This window comes from Tauraco erythrolophus, chromosome 1, assembly GCF_009769465.1.
Source record: "Tauraco erythrolophus isolate bTauEry1 chromosome 1, bTauEry1.pri, whole genome shotgun sequence".
Lineage (NCBI taxonomy): Eukaryota > Metazoa > Chordata > Aves > Musophagiformes > Musophagidae > Tauraco > Tauraco erythrolophus.
Genome location: NC_141465.1, coordinates 20,715,725 through 20,728,627, shown reverse-complemented (window position 1 = coordinate 20,728,627; position 12,903 = coordinate 20,715,725).

The following is a 12,903-nucleotide window of genomic DNA, read 5'->3' as shown; positions in this document are numbered from 1 at the left end:
CAAAACAATGGAAGACAATTATAAAGACTGACAGATAAAAACAATAACTTGTGGAAGTAATAAAATTGTCACAAGGGAAAGACAAGAAGGAAGATTTAATGAGACAGAATGGACAAGTACGTAAATTATTTATTTGAAGTCTCCATTCAGACATGACATGCTTCACTATCTTTCATTAATCCTTGAACCCGTGCATAGGCCTGACCTTCTGCACTGGATGTCCTCACTGTTCTGTTTTGTTCCCTAAATGCATGACATTTGTTGCAGACTAATCATGAGTAGTTGTTTTATTGATTGTCTTCATAGTGTTGGCCAATACTGATAGACTAAGCCTATGCCCAACAGATGATTACTTGATAAAAAACCTCTCTATAAAGAGTGATAAAGGGATTTTTTTTCCCCTGCATAGAGATCAGAGGTCTTCCAACAGCATGGTTCAGCTGATGAGCATGCAGTCAGAAGATATGAAACTAGATTTCCACTGTTTTCACCTAAATTATTTGCTCTTGGGTAAACATATATCCAAGTGGATTTGATGGGCCAAATACATGCCAGTAGCTCCAAGAGCATAGGCAAGCATATAAATGGTTTATAAGTGTGTTACTGAGAAGTTACAGAATATACATGTTCTTGGCCTTCTTGGATGGTAAGATGGATAGAGATTGATCCTGTAGATGTAGTGAAAGCAATGGTCTTCAGGCTCTGTTTCCATTTCATTTGATTCAGATACCTGATGGACAACCTTTCATTAGCAAAAGGCTGGAGTGATCAGCTATGCTTTAGTATGTTCTTTTGACTGAAGAACTAATTCATTTACCATTTTAAGTTTCCAAGAACTAGCATGTTTTTTTTTTTTTATCTAAGTTATTGGTGTATGAAAAAGAAAAGGCGGGAAATTATTTTGAGGGCAAGAAATAATTTAAATGAGTTATAACTTATTGCATGGTGAGTGTTCTAGTCATCTAGTTTGAGAGGACAAGCCAGAGAGAAATTTGCCGCTTCATTCTCTTTCGTTTGATGATTGCCTGACTTCTCTTTCTAGCTCCAGGAGCTACACCTGTGAGATGTTTTGCCAATGGTTTGAAGGATGGTTGGGAGAGTGAAATCTGCTGAGCAGACCGAATCCCCATTTCCAGTATTTCAAGAAAAACTAGTGACCATTTTATTTATGCAGTGCTTCTTGTCACAGTGACTTTGCCTAGAACACCTTTATGAATTAAAGTAATTCTAAGCAATTTCTTTAGCCCAAAACCACGGTGAACTGCCAACACAGAATACATCACAAATTTTACATAGCATGTTGCTAGTCTTTAGTGAAGCAACTCTCAAATCAATTACGTCTGCTGGCAAGGAAGCCTTAACGCTCTAAATAATTTAAAGTGCAAACTGTGTGTCATACAATTCCTTTCATCAGCAGCAAGATTGATTTCACCTTGTAGTATCTCTGCCCTACAGAAATGGCCTTTTTCAGTTAAGTTTTCAAAGTTATCACAATAAAGCAGTAAAGTCTGCAGCATGTAACACAAATTACATCTGTTCTTCTCAGATCGGATAGACAGTCATTAGTCAAAGTAAAAAATTACTGAAAAGGCAGCGTTAAACACTCTTTCCCATTCTCCATTATAGACTTGCAAGAGGAGTTCGGAGAAAATACTTTATTTTAAATATTGATAAAGTTTAGTACTTATTCAGGACGAAATTCAGAAGGAAAAGTAGATTATTTCAGAGTACATGTAGAGCTTAGTCACAATAAATTCATTCCTTTTCATTTTTGTCATGGTTTTAGGCTGATCCAGCAACTAAAACTCACACAGTCTCTCCTTCTCCAGTAAAGTAGAGAGGAGAGAAAAAAAAAACAAAACAAAGGGACTGAGGGTTGAGACAAGAACAGAGGGAGCACCCACCAACCATGGTCCTGGGCAAAACAGGCAGAGCTTTTCTCAAAGCAAAACAGTTTATTAATGATTACTTAGAAGGACAAAGGGTAACAAAAAAAACGATTACTTGAGAGGACAGAAAGAAACAAAACCAGATCTTAAAACCGACACCTTCTCCCCCCTCCCCTTCCTTTTCCTACCAGCTCTACCTCCTCCCCCCAGCAGCACAGGGGGCAGGGACTGGGGGAGTGCAGGTCAGTTCATTCCGTGCTGTTACTGCTGCTTCTTTCTTAAAGGAGAAGGAGTCCTTACACCCTTTTCCCCTGCTCCAATGGATCCCCTACCCACGAGGAAAAATCCACAAACTTCTCCAGCGTGAGTCCAGCCCACTGGAAACAATCCTTCCCCACAGATTGCTCCGGTGTGGGCTTTACCACAGTCTCGGGTACTTAGGGAGCTGTAGCCACTCGCTCCGGCGTGGGTCGTCACGCAGACTCCAGATGCCTCTCTGCCTTGTCGTGCGTCCCAACACGACCATCCTCAGGCTCAGGCATCTTCTCCCCACGGGCTGCGAGTGGGTCTCTGCTCCACCGAGGCCGTCCTGGTTGCAGGGGGGCCGCCTGCTATCTCACCATCAGCCGCAGGGGAAACTCGGCTCCGGCACACCTCCTCCCGCTCCATCCTCACTGACCTGGAGTCGATGCGGCTGTTTCTCTCAGATCTCAGTCCTCTCCAGGTGAACTCAGCCCAGTGGGCACCCCGGGAGTGGGGTGCCCCCGAGTTCCCCAGCTGGCTCCGCCACCGCCATTCTCCGTGGGCGGCGCCGGCCCGACGCAGGCAGCTGCCTGGCCGGGAGCCAGGGAGCGGGGGCAGTGCCCTCCTCCCTTCTCTGTTCGATCCTGGGTGAAGCACCTTTTCTGGTCCCTTTGTCCTGACTTAAATAGGGCAATTCGCAGAGGCGCCCTATTGGCTCAACCCCGAGGGGGAAGGCAGTCTGATCTGGTGGCCAGAACTAAGCCTAACCCGGTTCCAAAACCGGGGAGGTCACAGGGACCAAAACCCCTCTCTTGCCACCAGAACCAGCCCCCCCTCCACATCAAACCATGACAATTTTGTTAATATGTTGTCCAAACACCCTAAGCAAAGTTGATATTCCAAATAGATCCGTATGGGTCAGCTATACACATCTGCCTTTTCTGAACTTAAGGGAGGGCTCTGAGCTCTTCATCTGAACCTAGTGGCTAGTAAGCTTGGGATGGTTTTACTTTTAATGGTTATGAAAACATTCTCCATGCTCCTTTTTCTTTCCCAGACCTATATATCAGAAAACACCTCAAACTAAGAATGCCTTTTCCAGTGTGGTTTCCTCATTGCTGTACTTGGCACTCAAGTGTGAAGAAAGAAAATTCCAAATCTAGTAGGGGTTTATGTAGCATATCCTTTAGATAAAAGTCAACTTTCTGTGGCTATTTTGACAACATACTGCCTTAGTAGGAAATCTGCTTCCTACAACTAATCTAGGCAGATTTGAGGAACAATATCATTCTTCTTTAATATGTACTGAAAAAATGCTGCTTTTTATTAAATCCATAAAAATTGAACTAGCTTTTCAGCTATAGAATATGCAATTGGTTTCAGCAAATAAAGGACAAATTTGAAAAAAAAAAATAGTTTACCCACTTAGCTTTAGGATTACAGTCAAGGGCACTCTAATAAAGTACACGTTTCTCTGCTTATGGAATAGCCTTTGAAAGCTGAATGGTGAATATGTTTTACAAACACATTCTGGGAGCCCAGAAAGAAATAGATTTCATTAAAATTGAATCTGTATGGCTACCTATTCCATTACAAGATCAGAGGGGTAATATTGTGTATGCATAGGTTTTTTTTAAATTAGGGTTTTTTTTGCAAACCTTGCAGAAGTAAAAGAAAGTCCTTGGAAAAAGTCAGTAAGGAATTTTAGCAGCGAGAACCTAATTTGCACTATGTATAGTGGTCTTTATTTCTAGACCAGTTTGTGTGCAGAATACCATAATTAGGATCAAATCTGAGGTATCCCATTGCTGATGACAATTTTCTATTGACTTCAGTTTTTGAATCAGGACCTTTTTCAGTAACTTAACAGTAGTTCAGAAGGTTAAAAACCTGAATGTTTAAAAAAACACCCCCAAACCAGAAAGGATTATTCAGTAACTTTTGCCAGGCCTTCTATTTTGTTTTCCTACTTGCCTTCTATTTTATCTTGCGTCTTTCAGACCCATGCTGCAGAATCCACAGCACCATTTCAGGCTTAAAGCACTTGAAAAACGAAATGAGAAAGAACATAGCTGATTTTTTCTTTTTTTCGGTATGTACTGACATAAAAGTCTTCTGTCCTTGATTGAAAGTCCAAAATCAAACCCTATACAAAATCCAAATAATAAAATATATAGGAATTACACAAAACTGAACATTCAAGCACAGGCCAATGCTCCCACATAACCATGTATATGAAAGTCATGTTGTCATGTGTTCCAGCTCTACTCGCTGGATCAGCTGAACCATGTTGCCTGAAGACCTGCAACCTCTGTTGACCATAACTATACACACCTTCCCTTCATCGTTCGGCGTAAAGGGCCAAAACAGAGAATTGTTCAACTGTAGAAAAGATGACAATCCACGTGTCTGCAGTTGTGACTGTTGTATAGATAAGACAAATGCTCTGCTATGCTGTCTTAGCAAACCAGAGTTTAAGTTAGAATCAAACTTCATATTCAAACATGATTTTAGCCGTATGTGTCCTTGGATTGCAGAAGGAGGAGATGTTCACATTTGACTCAAAAGTAGAGCCTCATATAGTTATTGCTACTGTTTTTTGTTTTTCTGAGAGAAAGAAGAGAGTAAAAACACCAAATGAGACAGTTGGGCTTCCTGCCCAGTCCTGGGTATTCGATTTTAAATAAAATACCTGTCAGCATCTTTGTCAGTGTGAAAGGGGACTTTACTGTCTGAAAGATGACTGCATGTTTTCAGTGCACTCATCATCTAAATCTAAGAAGTTTATTAATTGCAGCGGATTTTCATTAAAATCAGGATGATTTCAATCCCATCCCAAGGGAGAGATAGATGCAGAGCTGTTTCCAGAAATCAATTTTCAAATGTTTGTTAGTGCAAAGATTGTGATCTTGGAAAAGCTACAATGGACTCAATACCAGCTTTAGAGACGAAAAAAGTCTTTGGAAGGAATTTATATGTGTTTTTTGTTCTAACGCCATAAAAATATTTTTAATATATTTTTTCCTTACTCTTGTCTAAATTTTTTTATTTGTTTTTCTTATTCAAAGCAAGGTTGTTTTATTTCTGCTTAGAAAGCATAGCCAGAAATTAGTACCATACTAATTTCATGCATCTGGAAGGCATAACTCTACCTGTATTAGCTGAGAATGTCTCCAAAATTAACCAATATAATTTGTATGTCATGGGCAATACCTCTTTACCTCTAGTTCATAGTTGGGTGCTCTGAAAGAATTACCTCTGGCAGAGGAAAACCTGCAAATACACTTGCAGGCTACAGTATGCTGCATCCCTGATCTGTTCACTGCTTATCACAAGCTGAGTACTTTGAATTTTAGCACAATAATAGAAATGTCCTTGCTGTTTTAGTTTATTGTATTTTTTTCATGAGATTTCAATAAGTAAGCAGAATTTGAGTTGTCTGATGGGAAACCAAATAATGCCTTACAGCAGATGTTCATTAGAAAGCGATCTTCTCAGGATGATACACAAGCATTTATTTGTTCAAGCAGTATCTTTCGCATGAAGTATAAAATGACGTGAAAACCTCTGGGTATCAGAGGTTTTGCAAGTGACAGATGGTCTTGCTCTCTACTGGAGAAAGGCAAAGAAGAGAAACCATTTTGCTATCAGAGGGGAATAGGGAAGATGGTACCTTCTCATGTGCAAAAGCTATCAGTTTGGGCTTGTTTTTGTGTGGGTTTTTTTTTTTTTAAAGCTTACTGACAGATTCAAGAAGTTAAGAACCTTTTTGATTGAATTTTAAGTCTTATTTAAATATATACTTACTGAGACAAGGGCTATTCAAATGAAAATACTTTAAAAAATTAATACCTTATTCCAAGTACTCAATTTCTCTAAGACAGAAGACATTCTTTTTAGCCAGATTCATAGAAATACGGTAGTTCTAAAAGTCTCAGTTTGATAATTTAGGCGCAAATTTTGCTCTTCTTGCTATGTACAGATTTTTTCTGTGAAGAAACTCAGATATAGCTAAACAGGATTTTTTAAAAAGGTATTTAAATTCTTCAGGTGATAAGAGTTGCTTATAGTTGGTTTTATTTTTTTTTAGGAAAAAAACCCAAAACAATAATGCTGTAGTGGAAAACAATTGAACCAGAGGGGGAAAACTTCTTCCTGGTTTCCATTTAGTCACTATTTTCTTAGACAGAGTTAAAGTTACCCACTTTCAGACATCTCTAGTATAAATGTTTCCCATAACCATGCAAATGCCGCCTTCTTGTGAATCTCACTAAGCTTCTGTAATTAACTTTCTCTCACAACAGCAAATTTGAAAGACTAATTAAATGTTTTGCAAATGGATCTTTTTTCCAATTTGAATTGTGTTTCCATTTCATTGACTATTCTCAGTGTACGAAGCAGCATTTGATTTATCTTCTATATCTCATCCTCCTTTAAATTTATGTTCATACGAAGCCTGACTTACTCACCAGTTACATTAATTAGCAGGAATTGTGTTTTCAAAACCCTACAGATTAAACTTTCTCAAAATACACAACGAATGTAGACAGTCTTACTTGCAAATGGTCTTTTGGTTTTTCTTTCTCATGAGCAGCTTTCTGGAGGCTTTAGCTCTTGAGACACCATCACAATCCATAGGAAGAAGATGGTGCATTATGTTATCAACTTTTACAAACAAGGTTTCTCAAAATGCTGGTTTTCAGTCAAATTCTTCTGCTTGTTTGCTTTCAGTGTAAATAGTGATTTATATTATAATCATAACACACGTGACTAAGGAAAGCAAATGTCACTCCAGTCTTCAAAAAGGGCAAGAAGGAAGACTCAGGTAACTATAGACCGGTCAGCCTCACCTCCATCCCTGGAAAGATAATGGAACAACTTATCCTTGGTGCTGTCTCTAGGCATATCAAGGATAAGAGGGTCATTAGGGGCAGTCAACATGGCTTCACTAAGGGGAAGTCGTGCTTGACAAACCTGATAGTCTTTTATGAGGACATCAGCCAGTGGGTGGATGATGGTAGAGCAGTGGATGTGGTCTATCTTGACTTCTGTAAAGCATTTGACACAGTCTCCCACAGCATCCTCACAGCTAAACTGAGGAAGTATGATCTGGATGATTGAATAGTGAGGTGGATTGTGAACTGGCTGAAGGATAGAAGCCAGAGAGTAGTGGTCAACGGGACAGAGTCCAGTTGGAGCCCTGTATCCAGTGGAGTCCCTCAAGGGTCGGTACTGAGACCTGTATTTTTCAACATATTCATCAATGATTTGGATGAGGGAATAGAGTGCATGGTCAGCAAGTTTGCTGATGACACTAAACTAGGAGGAGTGGCTGACACACCTGAAGGCTGTGCTGCCATTCAGAGAGACCTGGACAGGCTGGAGATTTGAGCAGGGAGAAATTTAATGAAATACAACAAAGGCAAGTGTAGAGTCTTGCATCTGGGTAAGAACAACCCCATGTACCAGTACGAGTTGGGGACTGATCTGTTGGGGAGCAGCACAGCGGAAAGGGACCTGGGGGTCCTGGTGGACAACTGGATGACCATGAGCCAGCAATGTGCCCTTGTGGCCAAGAAGGCCAATGGCATCCTGGGGTGTATTAGAAGGGGTGCGGTTAGTAGGTCAAGAGAGGTTCTCCTCTCCCTCTACTCTGCCCTGGTGAGGCTGCATCTGGAATATTGTGTCCAGTTCTGGGCCCCTCAGTTCAAGAAGGACAAGGAACTGCTTGAGAGAGTCCAGCACAGAGCCACAAAGATGATTAAGGGAGTGGAGCATCTCCCTTATGAGGAAAGGCTGAGGGAGCTGAGTTTGGAAGGGACCTCAAAGAATCATCTAGTCCAATCCCCCTGCCTGAGCAGGACCACCTAGATCAGATCAGACCAGCTAAAGAGCTGGGAGAAGAGGAGACTGAGGGGGGACCTCATTAATGTTTATAAATATGTAAAGGGTGACTGTTGTGAGGACGGAGTCAGGCTCTTCTCACTGGCATCCAATGATAGGACAAGGGGAAATGGATATAAGCTGGAACATAGGAGGTTCCACTTAAACATGAGGGAGAACTTCTTCCCAGTAAGGGTAACAGAACACTGGAACAGGCTGCCCAGAGAGGTTGTGGAGTCTCCTTCTCTGGAGACGTTCAAAACCCGCCTGGACGCGTTCTTGTGTGATCTGATCTAGGTGGTCCTGCTCAGGCAGGGGGATTGGACTAGATGATTCTTTGAGGTCCCTTCCAAACCCTAACATTCTGTGATTCTGTGAAGACAGTAAATACTGTTCTCAGTCTACTCTTCTGTTAATAAACAGAAGCAGCTATGTTTCTTTTTAGATCTGCTACTTAAGTACATGGTATACACTCTACTGAGAGCCCTTTTCACACTTAACAATGCAGGAAATATGTCAGGTGCAGTAGTCAACAGGGGAAACAAAATGCTTATTTTAAGAGGTAAAAACAAAACAAAATAAACTGTTGTGTAAATTATTAATTATTTTTCTCAGAGCTTTACTGGTTTTGCACATACATCCCACGGTTTTCTCACTTCACAATTCACCTGTGGTTGTCAGAAGAAGACTATAAATGCAAACTGACCAAATACATGAGATATAACCTTAGAATTATTAGTAAAATTAGATTTCATGGAGATAAGTTCCCCTTTAAATGGGAACTGTCTATATGTTTTAAGTCAATAAACTCCCTTGGGCTAACATCACCTCTGCTGCTCAAACTTAAATTCTTCACTTGAACTTCAGAGACAAGGGATGTGAATTACTGTCCAGATGAATAATGATTATTCACCACAACCATCTTTCCTAAACCACAAATTTTCTCACTGGATGGGACATAAATATTAATAGAAGCCATTGTTGCAGGAATCAGTGACAAGATCAGAGAAGTGAGAATTACCCACAACCTCTGTAGCAGAGCTTGCCTAAGGGAAAATGATACTACCTGAGCCATGATGACTCTGTATATCTATGATGAAAGTAGAACGTAAATCTCAATATTCAAAAAGGCAGTAAATTACAAAGGATATTGATATTGTCTTGTGTAGTTTGTATTTGTGGGGCAACCATTTACCTTAACAAGTCTTCCATTTAGAAGTAAAATGGAGTTTTAAACAAACAGAAAAATCAACAATCCTTTTGTTCAGCTGCTTGGAGGGGAAGGAGGATTCCACTTGAAAGGCCAGGGTGTGTTTAACTAGCACCTCTAATCATGCATCTTACACCTAGGTTTAGCGCAGCAAGGCACACATTGCACCTTGCACAGATGGCAGCAGAAGGAGCATAAGTAAGTGGCTGTCCGTTGCCCTTCATCTCCTTCCATCACATTTTCATCTCTCCTTTTCTAGGCTCTGGATCCTGGGAAAAATTTGGAGACTTCTCAAGCGGAAATACGAGTAGGAAATTCCCTCAATTCACCACTACACCAAATATCTCCTCCCTCCTCTCCTCCTCAAAATGCTCGCTAATACAAGGATATGCCAGATACTCTTACAGATTTCCCCACAGGAAAATAAAACACTCCAGCAGGACCTGTTACTGAATACCTAACAAACTGATTGACAAAACATTCTTCAGAGAAGTTGAAGACTCAAGTTTAAATTTTCTCTGCCTGTTTGATCCAGGTATTTAATCCCAAACTTTTTAATCTGAATCAGTTCTGAGGTTGGATCTTCCCTTCCCTACACCTGGAGCTGTGTGATGTAGTTTTTAGCTGATACAACTCTGAATATTTTTTGAAAAATTGTAATACTGGTTATCAAAGGATTTACAATTAATAAAAATTCCACCTCTAATCACAATTAGGATCATGCTGTGTATGCATGCTATTGTCTAAATTCCTTAGCCCCACAAACTAATAATGTATTGCAAAAAGATACTTTTCAAGGCTCATCCTTTGCTAAATCTGGAGAAATAAATGGCAAATTATGTCTTTATGACATTACTAGGTACAGAAGAAAGGTGGATTTTTCTTCGCTCTCTATATTGAGACACTGACAATCTGCATACACTGGCTGCTATGCTGGTTTGGAAAGTGAAACGTATTGTTATGTTCTGGGTAGCTCTACAGGGAGGAGGGATTCCAACAGAGATGGCATCAGAGAGTTATGACCATCTCTAAGCATCAGAAATTTATTCTAATGAGAGTAAAACTACTGTGAAACAGGATAACATTAGAAAAGACCATGTACATTTGGATAGTAACAAGCAAAACTAAAAAGTAAATGTGAGCTTGGGTAAAATTTTGGACAGCTGGAAGATCAGCCATATTTAGCAGTATGATATCAGGCGAGGTTGTGAGTAATAGACAGTATTATTTCTACGCCAGTAACAGTTTGACAGAGTCATAAAAGCCAGTACGCTCCGAAAGAAGCGAGTCCGTATTTCAAGGGCACTTACATCTCATCTTCCTGGTAATCTCAGACTCTTTTGGTAGTTTGAATTAATTTCATGTCCATTACTAAGTTGGATTTAAGCTCTGATGTGCTGTTCATTCAGGCAGATAATTGTAAGAAACATCTGATATCAGTCAGAGGGCCTCGGTGTTAATGCCCCAGTAATGACACCATGTCAGCTGTGTGAAGTTATTGGAAAACATAGGATGCTTGCAGCTTTGTTGCTGATGATCCCTCTCCATGGAATAATCTTCTTGCCCTAAACTTTGTTCTGAAAACCCTGTAATTTTTTTCAACTTGTTCTAAAGACCAGACAACTTTTTATCAATTGGAATAGCATTTCATTACCAGGGCTTCAGAGGGGAAGAAGAAGGGACTGGTCTCCCTTGAATGAGTTTGGTATGGGTGAGGAATACTAAGTTACAGCATGTTTTAAAATAAAAGAAAAAAAATATACAGCAGAATATGGGAGATCTTCAGAGCCTGTAAAACCACTACAGCAGGAACTAGAGGCTTGATAAAACTAGTATGTCATTTATTTCACGAGGTGATTCTCCCCCTTTACTCCGCTCTTGTGAGACCCTACCTCGAATACTGCGTCCGGTTCTGGTGTCCCCACCATAACAGAGACATAGATTTGTTGGAGCGTGTTCAGAGAAGGGCCACAAAGATGATCCAGGGGCTGGGGCACCTCTGCTATGAGGACAGGTTGCGGGAGCTGGGATTGTTCAGCCTTGAAAAGAGAAGACTTTGGAGGGACCTAATAGCTGCCTTCCAATACCTGAAGGGAACCTACAGGAAGGCTGGGGGGGGGACGTTTTACAAGAATGTCTGTCCTGATTTTAGCTGGGACAGAGTTAGCTCTTCTTTTTAGCAGCTAGAAGAGCTCCATGTTTTGGTTTTACTCAGAGGCTCGCTCTGAGAAGAATGTTGATAGCAAGTTGATGTTTGTGGTTGGACGTGAGACTCCAAGGATTTTTCAGTGTGCCGGAGTGCAGAAGCACGGCAGGATAAGGGGGGAGCGTAGCTGGGACAAGTGGGCCACGATTCCCCTTGTGATTTGTGGTGGAACTTAAGACTGAGGGCCAAACTGGCCAATCAGTATTCCATATCATGCAGCGTCATGCCCAGTATAAAAGTGAGGGGCAGCCGGACAGAAGGGCTTTTGCGCTTTGGCTCTTTCGCCGCTTTTGCTCTTTTGCGCTTGCTGCGCTTTTGCTCTATTGCCTTTTTTTTCCCCCTCTCTCTCCCAGTACTCCCACTCTCGGAGTACTATCTCTCTCTCTCTCTCCCATCCTCTATTTCGGGGCCTCGCGTTCGTCCGGGATTGCAGCTTCGGGATGAGACGGGCTTCGCATAGGAGGGGGTGGTGAGCACCTACACTGTATATTAAATCATCTGTATTAAATTGTTCTTATCTCAACCCACGGGTATCCCATCTATCCTTTAATTCTCTCCCTCATCCCTGGGGCTGGGGGAGGGTGAGTCAAGGACTGTGTGTGGGGTGTTTTGGTTGCCGGAGCGGCCTAACCCACAACAGTGTCCACTGATAGGTCAAGGGGAAATGGGTTTAAGTTGAAGGAGAAGAGATTTAGATCAGATCTTGGGAAGAAATTCTTCAGTACGAGGGTGGTAAGACTTTGGAATAAATTGCCCAGAGAAGTTGCGGATGCCCCCTCCCTGGAGGTGTTCAAGGCCAGGTTGGACAGAGCCTTGAGTAGCCTGGTCTAGTTGAGAGGTGTCCCTGCCCATGACAGGGAGGTTGGATTAGATGATCTCTGAGGTCCCTTCCAGCCTATGCCATTCAATGATTCTATGATTTTGCAGTACAAAGAGATTCATGATTAACATTAAAAAAACATCTCAAAAGGCCTGGAAATATGAAATTACATAATGATATGTATATATAGGAGTAAAATGTTATTGGAGTCATGATTTATACAGATTTCATTTTTGCATAAACAAAGTGTCGTATATGTGTTCGAGTCCTCTTATAAATGGACACCATACCACAAAAAGCTTTCATATGGACAGGGTTCCAACAAATGCTCCCCTGTGTTTAGTTTGTTACTGTACCATGACTCAATACACAGAGATGAGTTATAAAAACCAGATGTAAAGTAGAAGAAGGATGAATGACCACACACAAAAAAATTATCACGCATAAACATAATGTAAGGAACTTAAAAAATCCATAGCTATCCTAATTGTAGTATGCAATAAGGCAGGTCTGACCATTGGAATCATCAATGATTTTGATTTTTGTTTCTAACTGTTTTCAATTGTTCCTTAATTGTTCTCAAATAAAAATATATAAAAGTAATTACATACAACAGCAATATTACAAATGCCTGTATTTGGTCCAAAGTCAT